The sequence below is a fragment of the Acromyrmex echinatior genome, chromosome 10 (assembly GCF_024713525.1).
Source record: "Acromyrmex echinatior isolate Ae372 chromosome 10, ASM2471352v2, whole genome shotgun sequence".
NCBI classification, from domain to species: domain Eukaryota; kingdom Metazoa; phylum Arthropoda; class Insecta; order Hymenoptera; family Formicidae; genus Acromyrmex; species Acromyrmex echinatior.
The window spans coordinates 12,722,457-12,748,365 of record NC_141861.1 but is presented as its reverse complement, the minus strand read 5'-3'; the positions used below and the strand labels follow the sequence as shown (position 1 = coordinate 12,748,365).

Sequence of the window (25,909 nt, the reverse complement as noted above, 5' to 3'; positions counted from 1 at the left end):
GCACGTGCGATATGAACGCATTATTTCAGCGCGCGTTTATAAACAATAAGATAGGAAACAAGACCGTTTATATTAAATAACATTACAATCCGAAGCGCCACTACGGTCTAAGTATTAAGATGTTGAACTAATATATATATTATTCAAACGAATGAATTAATTTCAGAAATAATAATTACGTGTCGATATGGTTGTCGCATTAAGAGATTCGGGTTCGACTCCCGGCCGAGGCAATATTTTTTCGCAATAAGTTTATTACAGTTTTTTAAGATTAATTTGAGGAATTTTGGGGGGATTATTACATTTCAGATTAATTGCGTTAATGTCGACAATCATATCGACGTAATTATTATTTCTGAAATTAATTCATTCGTTTGAATAATATATATATTACTTCAACATTTTAATACTTAGACCGTAGTGGCGCTTCGGATTGTAATGTTATTAAATAATAAAGATAGTATCACTTGGGTTTTACTTTTTATTTTGATAGTAGAATTTATTTTAGCGCCACAGTTGTTGATATCAAATTTTTTATACAAATGATACATGTCATTAGATTAATATTCATTATTTATTTAATTTGGCATGATATAAAGAAATGGGAAATTTAATCCTTGATATTAAATCCTTTATAGGAATGATACATATCATTAAAGTTAATATTATTTATATTTAATTTGGTATCCGAATTACATAGAATTTAATTTGGCGCCAATTTTGTTGATATCAAATCTTTTTTATGAATAATATCAAATTTTGAGGAATTTAACTTGGCGCCAATTTTGTTGTGCAACCGCACTTACGAGCGTGGCGCTAATCGCGGGAAGCGCGTCATGCCCGTGTTATATGTCCTGGCGCGCGAAATTCGAGAGGTCGCAGGATCTTTTCGGGCCGTCTCGTGGTCTCGAGGTGCCTGTCCGGGGCTCTCGCCGTCCTCGGAGCGTAGAGTGGCCACCCCTGTCCTGCCATTCCAATTCTCGGTCCGCCTTGTGCCTGGAAGAGAATGCGATAGAAGATGCCTTGCGACAATAAAAAAGGCATAATAATGAATGATATCACCTGCGTGTGACCCGGGGGCAGAGTATCGTGCGGCGCCCTGGCGGATCCGTCACCAACGGTCGTCACTCGACTCCCATCCCTGGCCGTCCTCCTTCTTCTCTCTTCACGGTCCGGTGAGGCGGCGTCAATCTGTCAAGATCGCGAGTCGCCAGCCTCTATAGTTCTCGGTACAGAAATTCACAAAAAAAAGGAAACGAAAACGGTAACGCGAAGTGCGTGAGACACGCAAATAATGTCGCAGAAAAAGCGCAGATGCGTCCTCCTCCTAACATGTGGAAGGACTCAGGACGCTAAACTGCACTGTTCGGTCGGACCATGTGGCCCTTGTGACGGACGGAAAACGTCACGTCACAGTTGATATCAAATCTTTTATACAAATGATACATATCATTATACTTAAGTAAATAACAAGAGATAATATCATTTGTGTTTTACTTTTTAATTTGATAGAATTTAACTTATTATTTAAGATTGTAGCATTTGGGTCTTAATTTTTCATTTGATACATTAATTTTTGTTGAAGAGTAATAATTTTTGACAGAATATAATATATTTACTTATTATTGTAAACGCGCGTTTGAAGTCGGTCACACTTTCCAAAATCTAAAAATCCAAAAATTTAATTCTCGCTCACGAGAAACACGAGAGGTCAGAAAGGAGAGTAAAGAGAATGGTGACTAGAGAATCTGAAAGGGAGAGAGCAAACTGCACCACGTGACTTGTCTCCTCTGATCCTCTGATTGGGCGCGATTATCAAAGCTCCATAGGTATGAAAGTGGAAGAGATTGAAGAAAACTAATCATGTGATCTCCCCGTCCTGATTGGACGCTGTCATTTACATAACGCAATTTGTCACTTTTTCATGGGCCGGTATTCATAGTCGGTTCTTATTTTAACTGTTTTAAGCCGATTCTACATTAGTTGCAAGCTGATCGCAAGTTTGTTGCGACAGCCAATATGAAACATTTCAAAATCCAAACTTCAGACAAACTTGCGATCAGCTTGCAACTAATGTAGAACCGGATTTAAATAATATCTTAAGTCGCTAATGCGGCCTTCTAATTGGTTCATGACATTTTAAGACTATACTTAAGATTAAATATAAGATCCGTCTATGAACACTGGTCATGGAGTGCTCAGTTGGGCGGTATCTTTTTCTAAATCTCCGCCATCTCTGTCTATAGCCTTGTGTCCACGATAAATGTCCTAAAAATCGGTCCGTGACCTCGGATAAAGAAAGAATTGACCAATCACAATGGTCATGTGATCAAATGATTTATTAATTCCTTCTCTGTCGAGATCTCGGATCGATTTTTGAGGCCGTTTCACCAACGCCGATCAAGTTTAATCGTGATTAACTATCAAACGTAATTGGTCGATTCTACCTCTAGCATCATAAGCATCGAGCTTAAGGATAGAAATTAATGAATATCAAACATCATTTGTTTTTGATGCTGAAAATGAACATCGAGTGTCAGCATGAAATACCTTTATGTCGCATAAGAGACATAGACTGCCAACTGTGAAACGCGAGATATATTTCGAAAAGTTGGCATACTCAGGGTCAGTTTCACCAATGCCAGTTAGCTTAATCGGCCGTTGACTGACTAATCGCCTTTGCTGTTTAGTAGAATCGACTAATTGAGGTTGATAGTTAATTACGATTAAACTTGATCGGCGTTGATGAAACCGGCCCTCAATCTTTCCTTGTCTGATATACTTTATAATGCATACAATTTTCTTACTTTTTAACTTTCATAATTTATGTCTTAATTAAATATTGAATAAAGAATTAAATGAACAATTACAGTGTCAGTAATCAATATGGAATGATATCACCAACGCAGTAAATACTATATTGTTACTAAATTAGGAAATAACTAAATTAGGAAATGATAATGACAAAACGATTTATTCGCTCTCGATCTCTATTTGTTTATAACTTATTATTTAACAAAAGGAGATCGGAAATGTAATTATACACTATTTGTTAACTAAATCAGAAGATAATGACGATTTATTCGACCTCAATTTCCATTTGTTTATAATTCAATAACTCAATATTTAACAAAAGGAGATCGGACGGAAATTACACGCTAGTAATTGTTAACTAAGAAATGATAATGAAAAAGTGATTTATTTCTATTTGTTTATAAAATAGCTAGGTTAACAATTACCTGCATGTAATTTCATTTACATCCAATCTCCTTATTTAAATATTAAATATTGAGTGATATATGATTATGTTAAATATTATAAACAAATGGAGATTTAAGTTATCGAATAAATTGCTTTGTCGTTATCATTTCCTAGCTTAGTTAACAAATATCAGCGAATAATTTCATTTCTATTTAATCTGCTTTTGTTAAATATTAATAATAAATTTAATATATAAGTGTTTGTGTACTTGTAGTGTTATCTTGTATGGAAGGCTCGCTCGCCAAGGCGGCGTGTAAATAAATAACGACGATTCTCTTTGTTGTAACAATTCGGAATTTATTGTTGACTCGAATTAAGATTTATTCGAAGCGAGCGGTAAGCGATGCTTGTAAGCCGAGACTTGATGCGTTCAGTTCGATGCGCACAGATAATTCGCACTTGTACGACGTCGAGTAATTTCTTACAGCCGTTCGAAAGAAAGTATATTGTGAGCAGCAACGAGATCGGCAAATCTCGCCGGAGATTCACATAATTCTTATGCACTGACTGCCCTCGCGATACGCGTACACCGAGAACGTTAGGTAACAACAAAATGCAGCAATAATACGCGATGGAACTTCGTTGTGGTTCGCTCTTCAGCTTCGGGTTAAGAAGCGTTACAAATGACTATCGATAGATGATCCGTATTGATCGGGAAGCGAACTGAACTTTCACACCCGGAACGTGTGCGCGATCGTTAACTCTTCGAGTCGCGCAAGGAGGATTACGTGCCATTTGAGATAGATAGCGTGATTAGAGCAGGAGCGAGATCCGCATGTTTCGAACAGTGACGGCTCGATGTCTATGTCTGTTTGCTTACCATCGCCGAGAAGATATTCAAATTAACGATTATTTCGAAACATTAAGTTATAAACGAATGGAGGTCGAATAAATCGCTTTTTAAATTATATTTCCTAGTTTTTAGTAATTATCAGCGTGTTTTATTATACCAATTTTACTGATCCTGTTTTGAAAAAACCGAAACAGTATCGTAGTACAGACTTACGCCATGCTTAGCGCCGTGACATTGACGTCTTCAGATCGCAGCGCTCGCTAATCATGTATATCACTAGCGCTCTTTGCGTAAAGAATGTCAGAAGAACATGAAATTAGCGCTCCTTGCGTAAAGAATGTCAGAAGGACACGAAAGGAATGTGTGGAATGCGGTCGACGATAACGACGTATCTTAATAATCTGAAAAAGTGGTAGTTCGGAACTTTGCGTCGCGATATCTCCGCTAGGGTACATACAGAAAAAATAAAAAACTTTCATTATATATTTCGAGCAGTTGCAATCGATCGAGCACATTTAGAATTTGGTTCAACTCTTATTGAGTTTCCGATAACCTCGATCTGACGCAACTCGCCGGTTCGCGTAAAGGAGGCACTTCATACTCTTTGAGGATGTTAAATTCTCCAGCAATGCAGACCCTTCTACTCAAGATCAAGGGAAACCGACGATTTGATGCTCCAGTCGGCTAGTTGAGAGAAAATGCTTGGACTACCGAAGCTAGGTAGAATCCACCCCTATAGGAAACATTCTTCTTAATAAAGGAGGAATGTCGGGACGCCAAGTGAAATGGTCGTCTCTGAGGTGAGGCGCCCGGAGAGAGGCGGCGTGCGCTGCCAGTGGGACGATCGAGGCGACTCGGTGAGGAAAGCTCTGGGCCCTGTGGAAGTGTCGTCGATTGCCACCATTATCAATGCAAAATATTGTAGTTATTGTCAAACAATTATTCAGTTCAACACTTAGAATCGGGTCACGTTATTCTATTATCCTTACAATAAATATACCTAAGAAGCACAACATTTGTATTTACTATTTTCCCATATTCGTAACTATTGTATTATTTTTTATATCTTGCTATTTGTAATTTTTATTGCGGATGGAATTTAGTAGACAATAATATGATACACCAAAATACTCTGTATATTTTGAAAATTGATATCCAATGCTTATTCTTTTACATAAAATATTTCAGATATCATTCTTTTATTATAATAATTTAGTAGTTCATTTTAGTATAATGCGTTTGATATTTATATAATAATTTGTATTTTCTAAAATTTGTGACTATCGTATTATTTCCTATATGTAGCTCATATAATATACATTCCTAATATTACATTTTGAATACATTATATTACATTTACGAATATGTGCCAACAATCATATCTAAGATTTACATTTGTTAACAAATTCGATAAGAGTAGTTTCATCAGTTTTACAGTTTCATTTTCCATCATATCTTCGTTTCTGTTGTTATTGGAATTTAGTAAATAATAATATGACTCGTCGAAACGCTGTTTTTTGGTAATTGATAACACAGGCTCACAAAAAAAGTACTCTGCGCTGGGATAGAGACCCAACTATTCTTATGTATTTTATTTAGAATCGCTGAACACGAATCTGACAAAAATAAGACCATCCAGGGAAAATTTTTAATCTAGAGACATATCACCTATTTTTCCTATTTTTGACCCATTTTTCCATTCTAAATTAAAAATTTTCCCTGGATGGTCCTATTTTCATGTCAGATTCATATCAGCGACTCAAAATACATAAGACTAGCTGGGACTCCACCCCAGCATAGGATACTTTTTTTTGTAGGCCTGTGTAATCATTACTTGTCTTTCTATATAAAATATAGAATATGTCTGAGATCATCGCTCTTTTATAATCACTCTTTTATAATAATAATTTTGTGGGTTTCAGTTTAATGTCTAATTTTAGGTAATTTATATTTTCCCAAATTTTGTATATATCGTATATATATTAATATATATATATAATATATATATATATATATATATATATTATATATATATATATATACAGGGTGTTCCCAAAAGGAGATACCAAATTTTAGGGGTATATAGTATTCGTTAACAAATCAAAAAATCTTAAAAACCTTTTTTTCTAAGGTAGCTACGGAGCATTTTCTTCTGTGAAAAATAGAAAATAACTTAAATTTACAATAAATGTTCAATGTGCCCTTCGTCCATTTCAACACACAATTCGGCTCCTCATTGGAGATCGAACATTTAAAGATTCCGGGTTTATTCGGTATTTGTTGACAACAGTTTTCAATTCTCTGAGTCAATTCATCTATTCAATTAATCGTATCTACTAATGTGGCATATACCATGCTCTTCAAGTGTCCCCATAGATAATAATCCAATGGATTTAAATTCAGTGAGCGAGGTAGCCATACAACTGGATCGCCACGTCTTATCCATCTTTCTTGAAAACGATTGGTTAAATGGCGTTCTGACATTAACGAGGAAATGGGCAGGGGCATCATCGTGCATGAACATGCATTATGTTGTAAAGGAATATCTCTCAAAAGATTGAATAAATTTTCGAGAAAATTCAATTTAAGAAATTAAGATACACTTGTCCTGTTAGTCTATTAGGCAAAATGTAAATCTCACGATTAGATGGTCTCCAAAATACCTGCTCAAATGTTCATAGAAAAACAATGCTGATGTTGTGATACTATGACAGCATGAAGATTTTCATCTCCCCAAACATGTATGTTATGAATGTTATCGATCCCATCTCTGGTGAAGGATGCCTCATCAATAAACAAAATATTGCACAAAAATTGTGGATCTTGATTGCATCGATGAAGAAGCCAAAAATGATTCGTTGTTGCAAATCAATTGGCAGAAGAGCCTGAACGTGCTGATCTGATAGGGTCAAAAGTTGATTATGCATAATGTTCCACACAGTGTGATAACTTGATCTTTCTTGCAGGGCGATTCTTCGACAAGATGTTCCAGGATTTTCTTCAATTGTGCGTAAAATATTTTCCTCGAATGCAGGCCTTCTAACAAATCATAGTCTACCGCAGTCAACTAAATTTGGTTTGAACTGTCCGGTTTCACGTAAGCGTTGATGAATTTTACTAAACATTCTTCTACTGTCGACGATTCGGATAAGCTGCATGATACAAGTGTGCTGCTTTTGTTGCTCTTTGCTCCATACATAAAATGAATATCCATCATTTCAGAATTTGTATAAAAATTAGCCATTTTTCAGATAACACAAAACTAGACAGGGTCTACAATCCAAAGTTGAATACAACAATCTCTGTGTAATTAAGTCACATACGGGCGTCTGTGAATGAACTGACTAAGAGACTTGGAAATTACTGTCAACAAATGCGAAATAAACCTGGAATCTTTGACCTTCAATGAAGAAACATGCCGAATTGTGTATTAATGTGAGCTAAAGTCACATTGAACATTTATTTTAGATTTAATTTATTTTCTATTTTTTACAGAGAGAGAGAGAGAGAGAGAGAGAGAGAGAGAGAGAGAGAGAGAAGAAAATGCTTCATAACTCAAAAATAAAAGGTTTTTTGGAGTAATGTTCATTAAGACTTTTTGGTTTGTTTTAACGAGTACTATATACTCCTAAAATTTAGTACTATCTTTTGGAAACACTCTGCGTATATATACAGGGTGTCTCTTAAGTAAGGTCCGGGCTACATTGCGGGCAATGGGTCAAGGGGAACGAAAATGTCTTATACTATTTTGAGATATCCGCTGTAATTTTCGAATTAAAAAAGAAAACGTCTAAGCCAATGTGCAATGAAGCCGCGCCGCGTGAATTCGTAGCACGGTCTCACTTCACGGCGCGCAGGGAAGACGAAGAGAAGGATAGCGCTTCGTCCCCTCTATGTGCGCACGTATATATATATATATATATATATATATATATATATATATATATATAAAACAATGATTTTGTATAATATAAAACTAATTTATATATTAAGAAGTAGAATTAAAGACATCACATAGTTTCATAGGTTTTGGTTTAATATTGTAGTTTTTGATAATTCGTACTGTCCTATATTTGAGAATATTGTATTATTTTCTATATATGTAACTCTATACTTCTATACATGTTTAATTTCCAATACTACAATATGTTTCGAATTTTTGGATATCCGTGCACCATCCAAATGAATGATCTATTAACATATGTTATGATCTTTCTATTGTGAGCATTCAACATTTTATTGTGGCAATGTATTTGTTAACAAATTCAATGTTATTTCAATGGTATTAATACATGTTGTTGTGTTCTTCTTACGGTCTTCTATTCTTCTATAAAATAATCTGAGCAATGCGTGTTGTTCTACATACTGCAGTATTTTACAGTGTTGTTTTTCATCAAGTCTCTCTTTCCAATTGTAGCAGATGGAATTTAATAACAATAATATAAATCATCGAAATATTCCGCGTCTTTTAAGAATTGATATCAATTGCTTATTTTTTTATGTCTGAGATATCTTCCTTTTATTAGGTGTTGGAATTAATTCGTAGCGTTTTTAATGAAAGAATGTTATTTATTTCACATGAGCATTAAAAAATACATTAATGAAAGTACTTCCCATCACTTGTAAAACGCTACGAATTAATTCCAACACCTAATATTATAACAATTTAGTAGATCCAATTTAATATGTTTGATTTTTGATACATATTTTCGTATTTTCTCAAATTTTTGATAATGTATTATTTGGAAGTTATTACTACTTATTAGTACTATTATTAGTACTTATAAAGTTCATTATAATATTATATTTTTAATATTTAAAAGTTCATAACAAGAATTACATTTAAAATTTACATTTATCAACAAATTTGGTGATATTATATGTGAACATTAATAATTTTTATTACGTGTTTCTTTTATAATCCTAAATTCTTCTATAGATTGATCTACTGAGCAATGTTATACATAGTGTGACGCATTGAAAGGTTCCATGTCATTTGAGAATTGATACCCATAAAACAAGAAATGGATATCAATTCTCAAATGACACGGAACCTTTCAAAGCATCTATTACTGAATTATTATTTTCTATTATTACTAATGATATGTATAATGCTAATATGAGCCAACAAGGTATTAGTGTGTAATATAATAAAACTTTATTAAATAATTGCGATATATGTTTCGACCCTCGTTTTAGATTCTCTTCAGTACATAAATTAATGGTGCAAAAACAATTAGTTACTAGTAAGATCGCATTATGACAACTGTGTCCAATCTTAATGGAAAGTTATACATCAAATTGACAGATTTTCTATGGAGTACAAATGAAATATTTTATTATTTTGACAAAGAATCATGTCTTAAGATAATTTGAGTCACTTACATGTTGAATCGGAAAAAAACATGGACCAACCTATTAATGTAAATATACATAAAATATTACTACGTGACAGATATATGTACTGGTCTTGCGAACAACAGTTCTTCTTATAGTATAACTACTATATCGTAAAAATTTCAATTTTATAAACCTAATAATAATAACTATCAGAATTCTAATATTATTGAAATCAACTTGGCTGCTTCTGATTACAAACATGTTAATTAGGACTTATCAAATTTAAATAATCAATGATTCAAAAATCTTACTTCCACAGTTATCACTTCTGCAGTACAAGCATTATTACAATTAGGAGAAGCATTTTGTTTACCGTCATATAATGTTAAGAACACAAATAATTGAATTTGTTAAAGAAATGGAATGTAATTTCTTTAAATTTAAGGTAACTAACTTGAAAAAAATTAGAAACACACAATATTACTAATAAAGAATTTAAACAATGTTAGAGAAAATTTAAAAAAAATTGAGATCGACATTCTTTCTATGCTTTCTACAACAAAAAACTTCATCAAGAACAATCCACAGATTCACACATACAGACAAGGGTAACGTAGTGATTGCACTTGGCAAAACAGACTATATTCAGAAGATGGAATTGATGTTCGCAGATACAGAAACATATATGATTTTGGCACGTAATCCAATGAAGTTATCACTAAATTAAAAACACTATTGAAAGGTTGAAAGCATTGCAGATTTCTTACAGATTCTTATAAGAACTTAAATTCCACAAATCCAATATGTCCTCGCGCATATTCTCTCGAAAATTCACTAGAAGTGTTTCGATGCGTGTTATTATTTCGTCAATAAGGAGTCCTCTTTATAATTTAGCTTTTTTACATGAGATCGTTCATAAAAGTTTACCATGAGCTGAAAGTGCGATCGACAATAGTTATCAATTGACTAAATAAATATCAAAATTGATAATTTTAGAGAATATTGTACTTTTATCTTTAGACGTCATCTCGCTATTCACCAATGTACTAACTTTTTAAGACTTAGTCTTAAAGAGAAGTTTTACAACTGTCCGGAATCGATTTGATTCTTTATGAAATATGTTGTAAAATATGTTGTAAACACATATTTTATATGTTGTAAAACAAAAGTTGTACAGTACTTTCAGTTGTACTTTCAAGAGTACTTTAAAGTTATAAAGAAAAAAAATTATGTTTATTCTTTTGATTAACAAAATACCTCCCCCCCACTCGTAATTTTTTCAAATTTTTAATTTTTTTGTATCAAATTAAAAATTATTTTTTTACATATTCAACCATGTGTAATAAAGTTATATTACGACATATCATCTTCGAATTAATTATTAACGCTTCGCTATATACGCTATTTATGCTTATGTGTAAGTAATTGTCGTCGGATCGATAAAATACATAAATCAACAAAGGAAATTGATATTTGTAACATTACAAATTATAAACAATGTTAAGAATTATAATAATTTTCATCATTTCTTCTTAAAGTGAGAAAACTTTTTCATCTCTGTACATTATTTCCTTATAATATCTTAAGATTATTCTCTTAAAGTTATTTTCAATTTTATGCTTTGATATCTTATTTATTTATCGTTTACGTAATAATTTCAAAACGTATAATATATACTAGATGGGGTGAAAAGTAACCTCCTTGACCGCCAGAATGCGCCACTACTGCAAAAAAGTTTATGGTGCCTTGTAGTCCGTTCATATTTAGGCAGACATGCCAAGTGGCAGTGCGATACTGCCCTTAGTTTTGTTTTGAGAGCTGATTGTTGTTGACATGTTTGCGAAAACGATTTTCGTTCTCTCATAAAACATTATTTTTTGAGAGGCAAAACGGCGAAGGAAACAAAAGAAAAGTTGGTTAAATATTATGTGGCTAATATTCCGTCAGATTACACCGTCAAATATTGGTTTCGAGAATTTCGTGGTGGCCGCAACTCCACTACCGATGAAGTCCGCAGCGGCAGGCCCTCCGATGCGGTTACCGAGGAAAATGTCAAAAAAATACATGAAATGGTGTTGGCTGACCGGAAAGTGAAGGTGCGCGAGCTAGCAGATGCTACAAAGATTAGTACTGAGCGAACACGCCATATTTTGGGCGAGATTCTGCATAAGAAAAAAATTTTTTTCATTCCCAAGGAGGTTACTTTTCACCCAACCTAGTATTATACTTAATAATGAAATAATTTCTAAATGTTTATACACAATAAATTTATATTTTGTATTTACTCATTATATTCATTACAATAATGATACTCGATGAAAAAATGTTTTAAATATAATGACTTCTTGCATCATGAACATTTTACTACAGCTATTACTACAGCTGCAATCTTCGATATCACATGTTGTTGAACTCTTTTTTGTCAAAACTAAATTTTATTGAATTTTTAAATTCTTCTGGTCTTTCGTTTGTATAACTACTTTTAAACCATGAATATTTAAATAAGTTGTGATATCGCGGGGATGACAATTGATTGTGTATCAAAGATTGTAATTTTATTATATTATTTCGTTCATATAAATTTATATTACTTTCTAATAAACAGTATCTGAAAATCTTTTAGCAAAATTTTTCCAAATTCTAAATCCGTAAACATCTAATGATTATATTTTCCTTGTAGTGCCTTTCGGTATAATCATAGTAGTAATATATTTTCCTGCCGGTGTTAAATCTGAAATAATATTGGGATAATATCCAGTCTATGAATCGATAAGAAGAACGCTATTAGAACCAATATTTGGAAAACAAGCTTCTTCTAACCACATTTTAAAATGGTCTGTAAGAAATATAAATGTTAAATTAATAACTATTTTATGACTGTTATGAGATTCTTAAATAAAATGTAAAATATATTGGGAGTACAAATTAGTTCGGTCCGTTTTTTTGTAAAAATGCATTTATTTCAAAACAAAATGAATGAACAGATTAATTAAAGTATTGTCCATCGCTGGCTACTACTTTTTCCCCAACTCTCAGGCAATTTTCGAATTCCATCTCGAAAAAATGACTAGTCTTTGGAGGCGATCCAATTTTGGAGAAGTGAACCGGTGACTTGCCAAATCGTGCTGCATTCTTCGGAACAACCAGTAATCAGAAGGAGCAATGTCTGGAGAATGCGGCGGGTGCGGTAAAACATCCCATTTGAGCATTTCCAAATATTTTTTTTGCGTCATGAGGCTGAGCGTTGTCATGAAGAAAAATAACTATCATGTCTTTGCTCGTATTCCGGCCGTTTTTCTCGCAATGCACGACTCAAACGAATCAATTGTAGCCGATACCGATTGCCTGTAATGGAATCGCCAGGTTTCAGCAGCTCATAGTAAACAACACCCTTTTGATCCCATCAGATACAGAGCATGATCTTCGAACCATGAATGTTCGGCTTTGGTGTTGATGTTGAGGTCGATGGCAATGACCGGGCTTAGCATAGTATTTTTTCTTCTTGAGGTTGTCGCAGAATATCCACTTCTCATCTCCAGTCACAATCCGATCCAAAAAACCTTTTCTTTGTTGTCTTTGAATCAGCTGTTCGCAAGTGAAAAATCACCTTTCAACGTCTCTCGGTTTCAGTTCATAAGGCAATTTCCTTGTTTTTGAATTATTCCCATGGCTCTCAATAGTACAGAAACGGCTTGTTGAGTTACTCCCAATGATTCTGCAAGCTCCTCTTGCCTCTGATTTTCTTCGAGTAATGCCTCTTCTTTGTCTTCGAATTTTTTTGGCTGTCCAGAGCGAAGCTTGTCTTTAACGCTGAAATCTCCATCCTTGAAACATCGAAACCATTCCCTACATGATTTATCAGTTGGAGCAGTGTCACCATAAATTTCGACAAGCATTCGATGGGCTTCAGCTGCACTTTTCTTCCAATTAAAGCAGAAAATTAGAACTTCCCGCAAATGCTGCTGTTTGAGATCGGTAATTCGGAAAAAAAAGTAAGAACTCTTTCGATCGACCGACAGTAATTGTTATTGAACGCACGCATAAGGTAAGCTCGTGATTTCATCTCGAGCCTGACCTTAATCCTCGTCAAAGTCAGGGATTCGTCGTCCTTTGGTCTTTTTTAAAATAATTCGATACACGCAAACAGGCACCGGCAACGGACAATCGAAAGTTCTAGAACAATTCAATTCACGCACGCGAGCGCCGCGCTCCGACGAATACGTCACGCGCTGTCACCAATCCCACATACGGATTTTCTGTCGCGCATGACTGTTACGTTGAACGTCGTTAGAAAAGAATCCAAAGCGCCAATCAATTTTGTACAACTAATGCCACGTAATAATTACGATTGTGGCAAAATTTTATTCGATTTTTCCCAAGAAGAAAGCCCAGGCCGAAAGCAATAAATGCTTCGATCTCGCCGTTCCTCCTTCTTAGAGTTCTTAGAGTCATAGTCTCGCTACTATATCGTTTCGTAAAACCGCCGTGCTAACCGCTTAGTGAAAACCGCTATAAGACAGATCTTTTCGAGAAGTGCCGAGAAAATCGCCGAGATTTTCTATCACCGCGATTCCAAATACAATTTGGAAAAGGTGACCGCATTTAATATTCTGTTAATCTAATATTTAATTAATTATATTTTCTGAATTTGTAACTGTGCATATTAAAGAAAATTTTTTTGTTAAATTACAAAGAAACGGAGTTCTCTTTACTGTCGTGTATCATATCAAACGTGTGCCGTTCTCTCACTCGAATCTTTCCGCGCGGTGCATTCCCGCACAGCTGCTTAACATAAAATTCGACATTTCAAACACAGTAAAAATCAAGGTTTTTGTATGAAAAAAGCGATAAAACTGGATATTATTAGCAGATGTCTAACCTTTCTGAAAACGCCAAAATCAGCTGTCACTATGAACCATTCACAACAGCCGGAGTCATCTTTTGGAAAATAGACCGAACTAATTTGTACTCCCAATATCACAGAAATGAGACTTATAATTTCATTATATTATTCCGTTTATGCAAATTTATATTTACTTTTTAATAGTAAAACAGTATCTGAACTTGTATTGTAAAAGGAAATTTATTTAATTACCTGAAGTCATTTTACCAGATTTTGATGCTTTTATAATAACATTTATTGGTATAAAAATTATGTGTTTCGCGGGTCCTTCCGTGTCCAGATCCATTCTTGGAATGCCAACGTTTCGTGAACCTTCCAGTTCATTTCATCAGGGCGAGGAAACAGCCCGATACTGAGCTGTTCCTCCAAGCCATTCCTTTTTATATTACGCTATTTGTTGGAGTGGTGAGGGGAAAAGAAGAAGATTGTGGGTGGGGGAAATTGGTTAGTCTTCAATAACCGGGAGAATTTATAAGAATTAGAAATAGGTAAATAAGGTTTCTTGTACTCTTGGTTCAAATATATCATTAGTTTCTTTCAATAATAAAGTGACAGCAAATTTCCATTACATATTATTGATTGTATGGTGTATGAGTATTGTTGATGATATCTGAAGACACTGGTAGTGTTTCTGCGCTAAGCTATGGCGCGAGACACGCCCTGCTTAAAAAGTCCGATAGAATCAGATAGGAAAAAACTCTATTTGATTGAATCATGTTTTTGGTTCGTAAATTTCACATTATTTATCTGAAATATCTGATGGATTTTCTATATTTCTCTATCCTTTTTGTCATATAGCTTATATATCGTTCTAATTTCTATCTGGTCATGTTTTATCATAATTAATAGTATTGTATTGTTTTAATCGTAAATTTCACATTATTTAAAAAAAAACTTTTTATAATAATTAAAATACAGTTATTATTTTCTATTATTCTTTTGTAGAATTCATTTATATTTTCACATGTAATTTATTAATTACAATTATAATATATCGGAAATTTACAATTTTTGAAAATGCATATTGGAATCGACGGGACCTAAGACCTACGGGGTGATAGTTTACTCTAACTAGCTAAGCTATAATCGCACGTTTGTCTGGATACTTTAGCATGTGATAGTAGAGACAATGTAATTATAGAGACATTTCTGGATTAAGTTACATAGATTCTTATAAACATTGTATCATGTTTACCATATACCTTAAGTATCGTTTTTAATCTCAATTTTCAATCTCGTTTTTAATAGGGTTGGGTACAGTATCCGTACAATATTTACAATTTTTAACGTATTTATCGAAGGCTACGCGGTATGACAATTTGTCATCGAATACAAGTGTTTTATCCATGACGATTAGATAGTCGCGCCGGCGATAGAAAGGAAATAAATCGCTATCTTTCATGTCCGACCTTTGCCAACCCGTCTGTAGGCGATCCATGACCAGAATTCTTTACACGTAGTCCGCTGTAAATTCTCCCGTGTGCTCTTCGGAATCAATTCATTTGATTCTTGCACCAGCTGTTGTAATTCCATATCTATTTCACATAATGAAGTGATGACTTCTTCTATTTCTATAATAGATCAGGAGTGTCCGCTTGCCTCTTGGATGAGTCTGAGACAGGGCGTCGGCTTGCCCAAAGTGTTCTGATTTAACATACTCGATGTCGAAATCATATCCAATGAGGCGGAGGCATCGTTTCAAGCGATTTGTAGTACAAGATCTCTTTGTTTTAGAAGTATAGCAATAGTGTCAGCAGGGGTCGATGATCCATTTGAAGTATGAAATGTCGGCCAAACAAGAATTTCCTAAAGCGTTCAATATCACCAGTGCCAATGCTTCAACCAGTCTATTGAACATAAATAATCCCCGATGTGTGTTGATTGTTATCAAAGATTTGCTTTCTTCGTCCAATTTCAATTGAAAATAAATCCGATAAATCTAGTTGTGAGAAAACAGTATTCCCTTGAAGCTTTGCCATCCTCAATTCTCGGAATTGGGTAATCATCCGCGTCTAAGGCTTCATTTAATCCCATGGAAAAATCAGCACAGATACGTATCTTTCCGTTGGGTTTCCTTGCCGCGATTATGGGAGCTGCCCAGTCCGATACGTCCACGGGTATCAGAATTCCATTTTTAACAAGTCGGTCGCGCTCGGTACTAAGCTGTTCCTTCAGAGCAAGCGGAATGACGTGAAATATAAACTGGATGAGCATCTGATTTAAGGCGTAGCTTGACCTTTGTTTTAATACATTCTCTTAGTTTATCGCTGAAGAGCTCCGGATCTGTTTTGCAACGAAGTATCCTTAATTTCGTTGATTGAAAACTCGTCATCTGTAATTCCCTCGTCGTATTCCACCAGTTTGAATTCATCGATGGCACTAAGAAGTACTGTATTTGAGCAGTCTAACATAATAACAGGACTTTGTAGAATGTTTTGTAGCTTAGCGTGAAAGAATCTCTCCGTCTTGAGGATGGATTTTTTTAAAAACGGCCATGCAAGAGGACTTGGGTTGCAGCATAGGACGCCCTATTTTTGTCCATGCATTCGTTTCAATTGTCGTTATATCTGCAACAGTTATATCCAGCTACATGTTTAATTTCGTCTTATTTAGAAAGATCTCTGCGCATTTTCGATGCTTCCGAATCGCTCCTGAAACATTTTGCAATTGAATTGTTCCAATTTTCTTCTTACCTTTTGAGAGACATATTTTGGCTATATGGCCTATCTTTTTGCAATTTCTGCATTCCGCTTCCTTAAATAGGCAGTGTTCCCTTTTATGTGTGGTAAGACCACAACTACGACATTGTGAGGGTGCCAATTTTTTTTCCGTTGGCTTTTCGTAACGGTTAACTTCCTTTTCCTTGCGTTTGGCTTTAAACGGTTTTTGCACGGCATTTTTTTTTCTCTGTAATGTGTTGATTCTCGACACGTCTCACATCCGCAATACGTTATACATGGGCATAACAAATTTCTCTAATGTCGTTGTATGTGCAATTCTTCTTTTCCGCTGTAATTTTGAACAGAAAAGCACGTTCTGTTTGATAGGCTGCTAAGTACTAAAGCGACAAGTAGAATTTTTAGTTCTAAATTGAAATTGTTAATTTCAAAAGCATCTCTCAGAATGCTTATTTAATCAAGAATGTCAATTACAGCCATGGACTGCCCGAAAATTTAGAGTTTCGAAATGGCATTGGAAAAGCGACTTATTATCATGAAACTGTTTTTTAAATGCTTGACTAAATCAAAGAAACTTAAATCGAATGGTTTAGGTGATACGATTTAGTAAACAATGATATTCAACGATTTAGTAAAGATTGATATTCATCGTCGCCGAGAGCATTTAGAAACAACTGCTTCTGTTCGTCCTCTGTCAAGCCTTTTGCACTCTCTATGAAGATGTCTTCGTGACATTTGTACCATAGCGTGAAGGTTTTATCCTTTGTCGGCTCGTGGGTGAATTTACCTAATCGCTCAGCAAGATTTGAGAATTGAGATGCTTTTGCCAGAGGCGGATACGATGCTATCTGTAGTCACTGATTTCGAAGATGTGGAAGTGAGATTGCTTGTACTTGTTGCAGGAGAGTTGTTATGTGCTTTTGCAATTCAGTCATTTAGTGCATGAGCATCTGTTGTCCCTGAGCCAGTTGCTGTTACGTTTGAGTTAACACATTTAACAGTTGTTCTTGAATTTGCACACGAAATTCACATAATCTCAATATTGAGATATAGCAGCGCCAATTGTTGTGCTTCTTAGGTATATTTATTGTAAGGATAATAGAATACAGTACTTAGATTAACGTGACTCGACTCTAAGTGTCGAATTGAATAATTCTTTGACAATAATTATAATCTTTTGGTAACGGTTGTAACCGATGACACTTCTACACGGCCCAGAGCTTTCCTCACTCGATCGTCCCGCTCGCAGCGCACGTCGCCTCTCTCCGGTCGCCTCACCAAAGGCGGTCATTTCGCGTGGCGCCCCAAGAACCCTAACAACGAACTATCAAAAATCAAATATAAACTGAAATGTACTAAATTTTTATTAAAAAAAGGATAATATCTGAGATATTCTACATGAAAGAATGAGTATCACCCTGATGAAAATCAAACGTAAAACGAGTGTTAATAAAGCTTTAATTGGAAAGGAAGTGTAAGGAGGGAGTAATAGAAATGTAAATGAATCTGTAAGAAGCGAAAATTGGAACATGGAAGCGTCAATTAAACATAAAGAAACATAAATAAAAGTTACATCAATTAAACATAAAGAAACATAGATAAGTTCTTCGGCAAACACGAGCAGAATATTTGTTGAATGTAAAGTGTGATTAGGCAGTCTAGAGAACGTAAACGGATCATCGTCTAGTTCTTAGACGAACGTGAATGAAATGTTATCGAAGTTCATGGTAAGCAAATAATATTTTAAAATATATTTCATTTATTCGGTAAATATTAAAAAAAAGTGCTTTCTTGAAGTCCTAAGGGTTCACTTCAAAAAATTATTTCATTACAACACAACTGAAAAATCTTTCAACTACGTTTTTTTATCCTAGTTAATGCGATTTTTTAAATTTGAGAAGTTAATTCTCGCTAAGTCTCTCTGATGACGGTGTTGCGTACTATTTAACGATGCTTCGTTTTACGTTCGCTGAACAACTCAATGACGCTCTATTTTAAAATTAATTTTTTTTATATCCTGGAAGCGTACACAAGGCGTATTTGAATGCTCCATATACTTTTTGCCGAACGTTTAGGAAGCGTAGACGAAGCATTAATAAATAAAGTATTTAGAAAATGTATCAGTACGTTCTGTGCATTCTTTGCGGAATGTTGAGGAGCGTATGAGAAACGTTAATGAAAAAAAAAATATATTTTAAACGTATAGAAAATGTGACAGATGTATTTTGGGCACACTTTACGGAGCATTTGGGAAGAGTTCGTGGAGCGTGTATTCAAAACCACTAAGAGTCAATGGAAAGTCAATGAAGTGTTTAAAATTCTTTGTTCACACTTCTTTGCTGCTTCGACAAGTTTTACATTTTGATTAGGGCAATTTTCAAAAGATATGAAACTTTATGTCATAGTAATCGTCTTCCATGAAATTATTAATGTGAATTTCTAATTTGTAAGTCCCATCCGTAATAGATCGATATCCAATTATTTTATTTAATGTCTTACTTTTATGAATATTACTTGTATTTAATATAGTAGAGAGCGTCTTAGGATCGGTCAAAGTTGGAAATTTCGAATAATATTCTTAGTTCATGAATTTAATTAATCGCAAATGTGACTATGCCCTGAACGTTCGAACATTAAACACAATCAATCGCCTGGTTACGCGTTCTCTCACTATACATGTCAGTTATTGCGAAGAATATTTCTGAAGTCTCAGTGGTCGAGTTGGCTAAGATACTCGCCCTGGAAAGTTAAGAGGTCCCAGGTTCGAATCCTGGCTGAGATAAATATTTTTCTCAATAAAAGTTTCTTATTTGAAACAAAGGGGGATTATATATATTCGCGATTGTCCAAACATTTCAGCTCAAGATTATTAGCATCTCAAATTGATTGTGTTTTAATGTCTGAACGTTTCGGCGTACAATCATTTGAGATTAATTAAATTCATGAACCAAGAATATTGTATTATTTACAACTTCAAATTTAGATCGATCCTAAAGTGCTCTCTATTATATTATGTTGTTATATTAACTCGGTCGGTTTCTATTTCTTACTTTGTTTTTATATATCTTCCTATCATTACAAAAAATATACATTAATTTTAATAAAAAATAGTTTATTAAAGTAATAATAATAAAATATAATTTTATAATTTTGTAATAAGACTGCATTCGAAAATACACGCCAAATTCCTCCAGGTACCAATTAATCGTGCTTATATAAATTTATCCTTATTGTTTAGAAGTATATAACAAAACTATCTTTAGAAAAATCTTTTATAATAAATGTATCGGCCTTGAATTGATTATAGACGGCGAATATATATGATAAGTATAATAGATTACTATCTTTGACAATGACAAATATTGTAATTTGAAAATTAATAAAGATGACAAAATAACAATTATGGGAAAAATGCTTACTGAAAACAAATGTATGAAATGAAAAGGGTTTTTAATACAGCTGTCGTATTCTATCATGAGCATCGCTAATCATAGTGTTACCCGATGTACAAAAAAATTCAATATTTATAGTTAATCAAAAAAGAATTTAATAACGTAATAATTTTTTTTAGATAGACTTCAATAAAAAATTAAGAAAAAATGTATTATTCGTTAAGGAAAAAAATATGACGATTTGGGCTACGGATGTTTTGGACGGTCAATTGTTGTTTGAGAGTCATTTGTATCAGTCGATGTGAGTATTTTCGTTTGATAAAAATCTGTGTTTTCCGAACTTAACTTTGAGTCTAAGAAACAGGAAAAAGTTGTCGGGGATTAGATCTGTGAATATGGTGTGTAGTTAATTAATTCGAACCGTAATCAATTCGTAAATTTTTGTTATGGCAATCATCAATATTCGATTTTTTTCATTTTTACAAAAACACTGGCACAAATGACTGTCAAACAACAATTGAGCATCCACAATGGTTACAATTTTCACAGATATCTTACAAAGCATGTACGATTGTAGTATCAAAATAATTTTGACGAGTAATGTCATCTTCATGTTGAGGCTCAAAACTTTTCAAATGACCCTCGTATAAAGGATCCATTTAGTGGTCACAAGTAAAAATAATTAATTTATTTTACGAAGATTATTAGACACAGTATTAAAATACTTTTGTATTTAAAGAACTCAAATAATCATGAAATAAATTATATATACGATCTGATAACATATTCTGTAATAACCTAATTGTATCAATAAATAAAGAAGGAATAGAAGATTATGATAGAGGAATAGAAATTGCTAACATTCAATCAACTAATAATTTTTTGAATCAACAATGTAGAACACTGAAATTATTTCGCGTTTCTAGGGCTTACATACATAGTATATAAATTTACACAATCATACAAGCATTCAGATCCAGCTAGACTGTTTAAGGCTTTGATTTCTGTAGTTTGTGTTATCACATATACGGTCCTATAATATATTATATTGAAATTATTATGTTTATCGAATACATCAAACTGCCCTCACAAATAATATCAAAATGAGTAGAAATATCAAAATTTTTTAAATTAAGTAATAATATATTATTATTACTTAAAAAATTTGTACAAATAATAATATCGTTACAAACCTCAGAAGATACAAATTATTAAATACGAAAAAATTAAATTGAAATTTCATTAATTAAAATAATCAATTTTATTCTCCTCATATTCGATTGTAATTAGTCAATTTCTTATTACTTACAATATAAATTAACAATTTATAGTCAGTGTAAATAATTGTTTGGTTAAAACTATCAAAATTGTAGTGAAAACGTACTATATTCGACAGATAATCTATAATATCACTAATTAGATAAAAATTCGAGAATTATAGATGTAATTTTCTGTGTGATTAATTATGTGTGATTGCAAAACAATCCAAAGCTAAAATCTTTGGTTATTCGTTACCACATTCACTAACACTCACAATATTAATTTGTAATTCTTGTAATTATATCATCTTGTCAAGAATTCTATTATATATTATTGAATGATATAAATAAGTAAGATCAGTTTAATTCAAACAATTTTTTGAATCAACAATGCAAAACATTATTTCTAATATTTCTTTTATTATATTCGAAGTCTAAATTATTACTTTTCGAAGAAATCTTTAGAAAACCAGAATCTAGCCATCGTCTTAATCTTCTTTTTAATTAACATGCTTACACACCGGCGGTATCAATTGAAAACGCACATCATCAGTTAAGAGCATATACATATTTTAAATATGCCGCTATTTTGAGGGCATAACCAAATTGTAGTCAGCTATAAAAATATCCATATTTACAGTCAAGTCTTAAATTTAAATCTTCCATAAAGGAAGGTTTAAATAGCGTTATCTATCGTATTTGATGTACTCAGAGTACGTATCTATGGAGATTTTTTTATCAGGACGACAAAATCTACAATATATCAAATTTTTAACAAATTCGACTGAAATTTAATTTCCATAAAGTTTGTGGATCCTTTATTATATTTTTAGAGGCTTTATAAATTATTTTATTAATTATAAAAATTATCTAAAGATTTTTTTAAAAACAAGGTAAAAAAAGGATGTCAAGTGGGCATGTTTTCTTTTTTAAAAAAAATCATTACATAAACTAATATACTTTAAGAAAAAAATTATTATTATTATATAATTAAATAATATGTATTTAAAAAAAAATAAAATGAAGTCTTTACATTGTATTAATTGCGAAAAGAATATAATTTTCTTACAACGTATAACATATACCATTATACTTTGTATTTATGCATATATTTTTCATCAAATAACATCCAAATGATAGTATCTTTATTCCATTCAGAATTATCATATTCCAATTCAAATGATTACACTTTTATTTCTTAAAAAAAATAACATTAATTTTAATAAATAAAAGTTGTACTGTATTTTCATTTTCTATTGAAAAATTATTCTATTTTAATCTAAATGATGTACTATAAATCACTACCTATAAATCAACAATCATCAATCAGAAATATCCGGGCGATTGAGAGCAATAATAGCGCAGAAGTCGGTGTGTCTAATCTTCACAATAATATATTTCAATTCTTATCATACAATATCGATCGAACATTTCAGCTCTATTCGAGCCATCTTCAGCAATGAAGTAATTGTGATGTTTTTGGTTGTACATATAATATATTAAATCAAAGAGTGCAGCAAGTAGAGTCTTTCAATTCAAAATTTAAAAGCGCAACTGTCAAAAAGTTGTACGGCTAAATGATCGCTATAGGGTAAAAAAGAATTAGCGCAAGACAGTGGTGGAGAGGAAAGCGAATCTTGAAAAGATTTACCTACTGCACTCCTTGACTGCACATTGTAAAACATTATAATAATGTCAGAACGTGAATTAAGCAAGAACATTTGATACCGTTATGGATTTCGGTATCAAACAACATTCGTTCAAAAATGAGCATTGAAAACATTATGTTGAGCGTGAAGGAAAGTCATAGAATAAAATAAACATTTAAGACATTTAAATCATGAATATACATTATAAAGATAGTCACACATATGGTAGTCTATATTATGTACATATTCAAAAGTCATAGATTAAAAAATTATAATGATGTACTGTGTTTTTGACAAATCACCAATTAATTTATCAAGAAATTAAAATTCTACATACCTTATTTTATTTATTTATTTATTTTTTCATGAAAATCTTATTAATAAAACTAATGTGATTTCAAAACTTGTTAAGAATGCTTAAATAACCATGGTAAAAATTCAGTGTTATTTTGTGTATTTAAATCATTATTTTGTAGCTTGATATTAAGCATTTTCGATAATCTTTTCCCCAAATATCTTTCATTATCTAATATTTTGGCGTTATCAAAATCAAATTCATGTTCAAATTGTAATCTGTGTTCCGAGATGACTAACAGATTTTCAGTTTTTTTTGTTAATGTCATTACGGTGTTCCTTAATCCTAGTATTCAACTTTCTCTCAGTCTGTCCTATGTAGAATGCGTTGCAATTTTTACAATTTATCTCGTACATTTTTCTTTGAATCATGTTCCTTTTGAGCTTTAATAATCGCATCAAGTTTGTTAAGACTAAAGAAAGATAACTTGATATCAAGATTTTTAGATGCTCTTATATTTTTCATAAACAAATGGTAAGAATGATAAAGTAAATCATGATGTTTTTTCTTTATCTATTTTAATATCTTTCTTTTTATTTGATTGTCTCAGAATTTTTTGTTTAAATAAAGATCTAAGTCGATAATTAATAGTCATCCTATCAAAAATAAACTTAATGGGATTGTCTAAAAACATTTTAATAATGAAATTTAAGTTATCATCATGATATTTGGAGTGAGATAATAAAAATGTTCTGTCCCCCATGTTCATCAAAACACTCTTCTTTTGAGAAAGAGAGTGGAGAGATAAAAAGTTAAGATAGCGTCCTGAGAAGGTTGGTTTGTGAAACACATTAAACTCTAATTTGAATTAATGATCGTGACATCGAGAAAATTCAGTTTATTTTTTTACCTCCAACCCCAAGGTAAATTGTATTCTCGGATGAAATGAGTTAAAACTACTGAAAAATTCATTAATAAGATGATTTGGAACCGCTATCGTAATATCATTAACATATCTATAATAAAAGGCACTTCGTGATCTCTCCTCCCTTTCCAGATTTTCCATTACTAAATCTGCAATGATGGGCGACAATGGAGAGACCATAGGTGTTCAAATTTTCGTTTATAAATTATTTTATCAAAGATGAAAAATATAGATTCCAAAACTTTAAGACTTTCAAAATTTCATTTTTAGGAATACTACAAGACCGCGAAATAAAATGCCATCTTTCATTTAAAACCTTTTCAAAGCTAAATCTATGATATCTGTGATATCTATGTATAATTCAATTTCATTAAAAAAAAGTAAGTAATAAGCATTTTTAATTTTCCATTTCAGCGTCTTTCATATTTGCAATGGAATACAACACTTAATTTAAAACAATTAAAGACGAAACAGCATAAAATAAAAAAGTTAAAATAACAAACTTTTAATGTAAGAAAAATTTGGCGCTGCTACGCCTCAAAATATAATAATTAAATAATACCGAATAAGAAAAATAATAAAAGGATTTAAGAAAGAAAATGAGGTAAAATAACAATATATAGCGTGTGCGTATGTGCGAGCAAATAATTTAAATAGGTACGTAGTTTAGATTTAGTATAGGATAAGTATTTATACAGCGTATGTATGGTTATTAAATAATATCGAATAAGAAAAATAGTGAAAAGATTTAGAAAGAGAATGAGATAGATTAATAATATATTAATCAATAATATATAAGGTGTCCTAAAATGATCATTAAATATTTCATGTGCTGATAGAGTGGAATAAATTGAGTCGAAAAATCCTCCACCATTTTGCAATTTTCGCAATAGTTAATAAGTTATTAATTAATAAAATTCGCCAGATATTAATTTTTAATAATTTTTTAATTAAATATTGTACTTTACAAAAAAAAATAATCAGAGATAAGAATTATTTATTTTCTTCTCATAGAGTTTTGAGAATTTTTTGAAAATTTTTTAGCACCGCATTTTCTCATATTGACAAAAATAATTACCAATGAGAAAATGCAGTACTAAAAAATTGATAAAAAATTGTATAACATTCTTGTAGCTATGAAAAGAAAATAAATAGTTTTTGTTTCTTGCTGTTTTTCTATAAAGTTGATAGTAGTCGAGTAAATTATGGAAAACCAATATTCGGCGGTTTTTAGTAATTAATATCCTGTTAAGTATTGTGAAAATTGCAAAATGGACTTTTTGATTCTCAGTTTAGTTCTCAGCGCGAAATATTTGGCGATTATTCTAGGACACTCTGTCTATAACATGCAGTGGGGCACTTCAAACAAAACACTGAAATATCTCGAAAATTAAACACGGCAGTGAAAAATGTT

The 25,909-nt window shown here is 32.4% G+C and overlaps 1 non-coding gene and 1 pseudogene across 1 annotated transcript; one reads left to right on the top strand and one right to left on the bottom strand.

Moving 5' to 3' along the window:
* Positions 1-8,206: 8,206 nt before the first annotated feature.
* Positions 8,207-22,582, bottom strand: LOC147908385 (uncharacterized; annotated as a pseudogene).
* On the top strand, positions 19,682-19,757 carry TRNAS-GGA (transfer RNA serine (anticodon GGA)). The gene has a single exon. It is a non-coding gene; the product is annotated as a tRNA-Ser (tRNA).
* Positions 22,583-25,909: the final 3,327 nt, after the last annotated feature.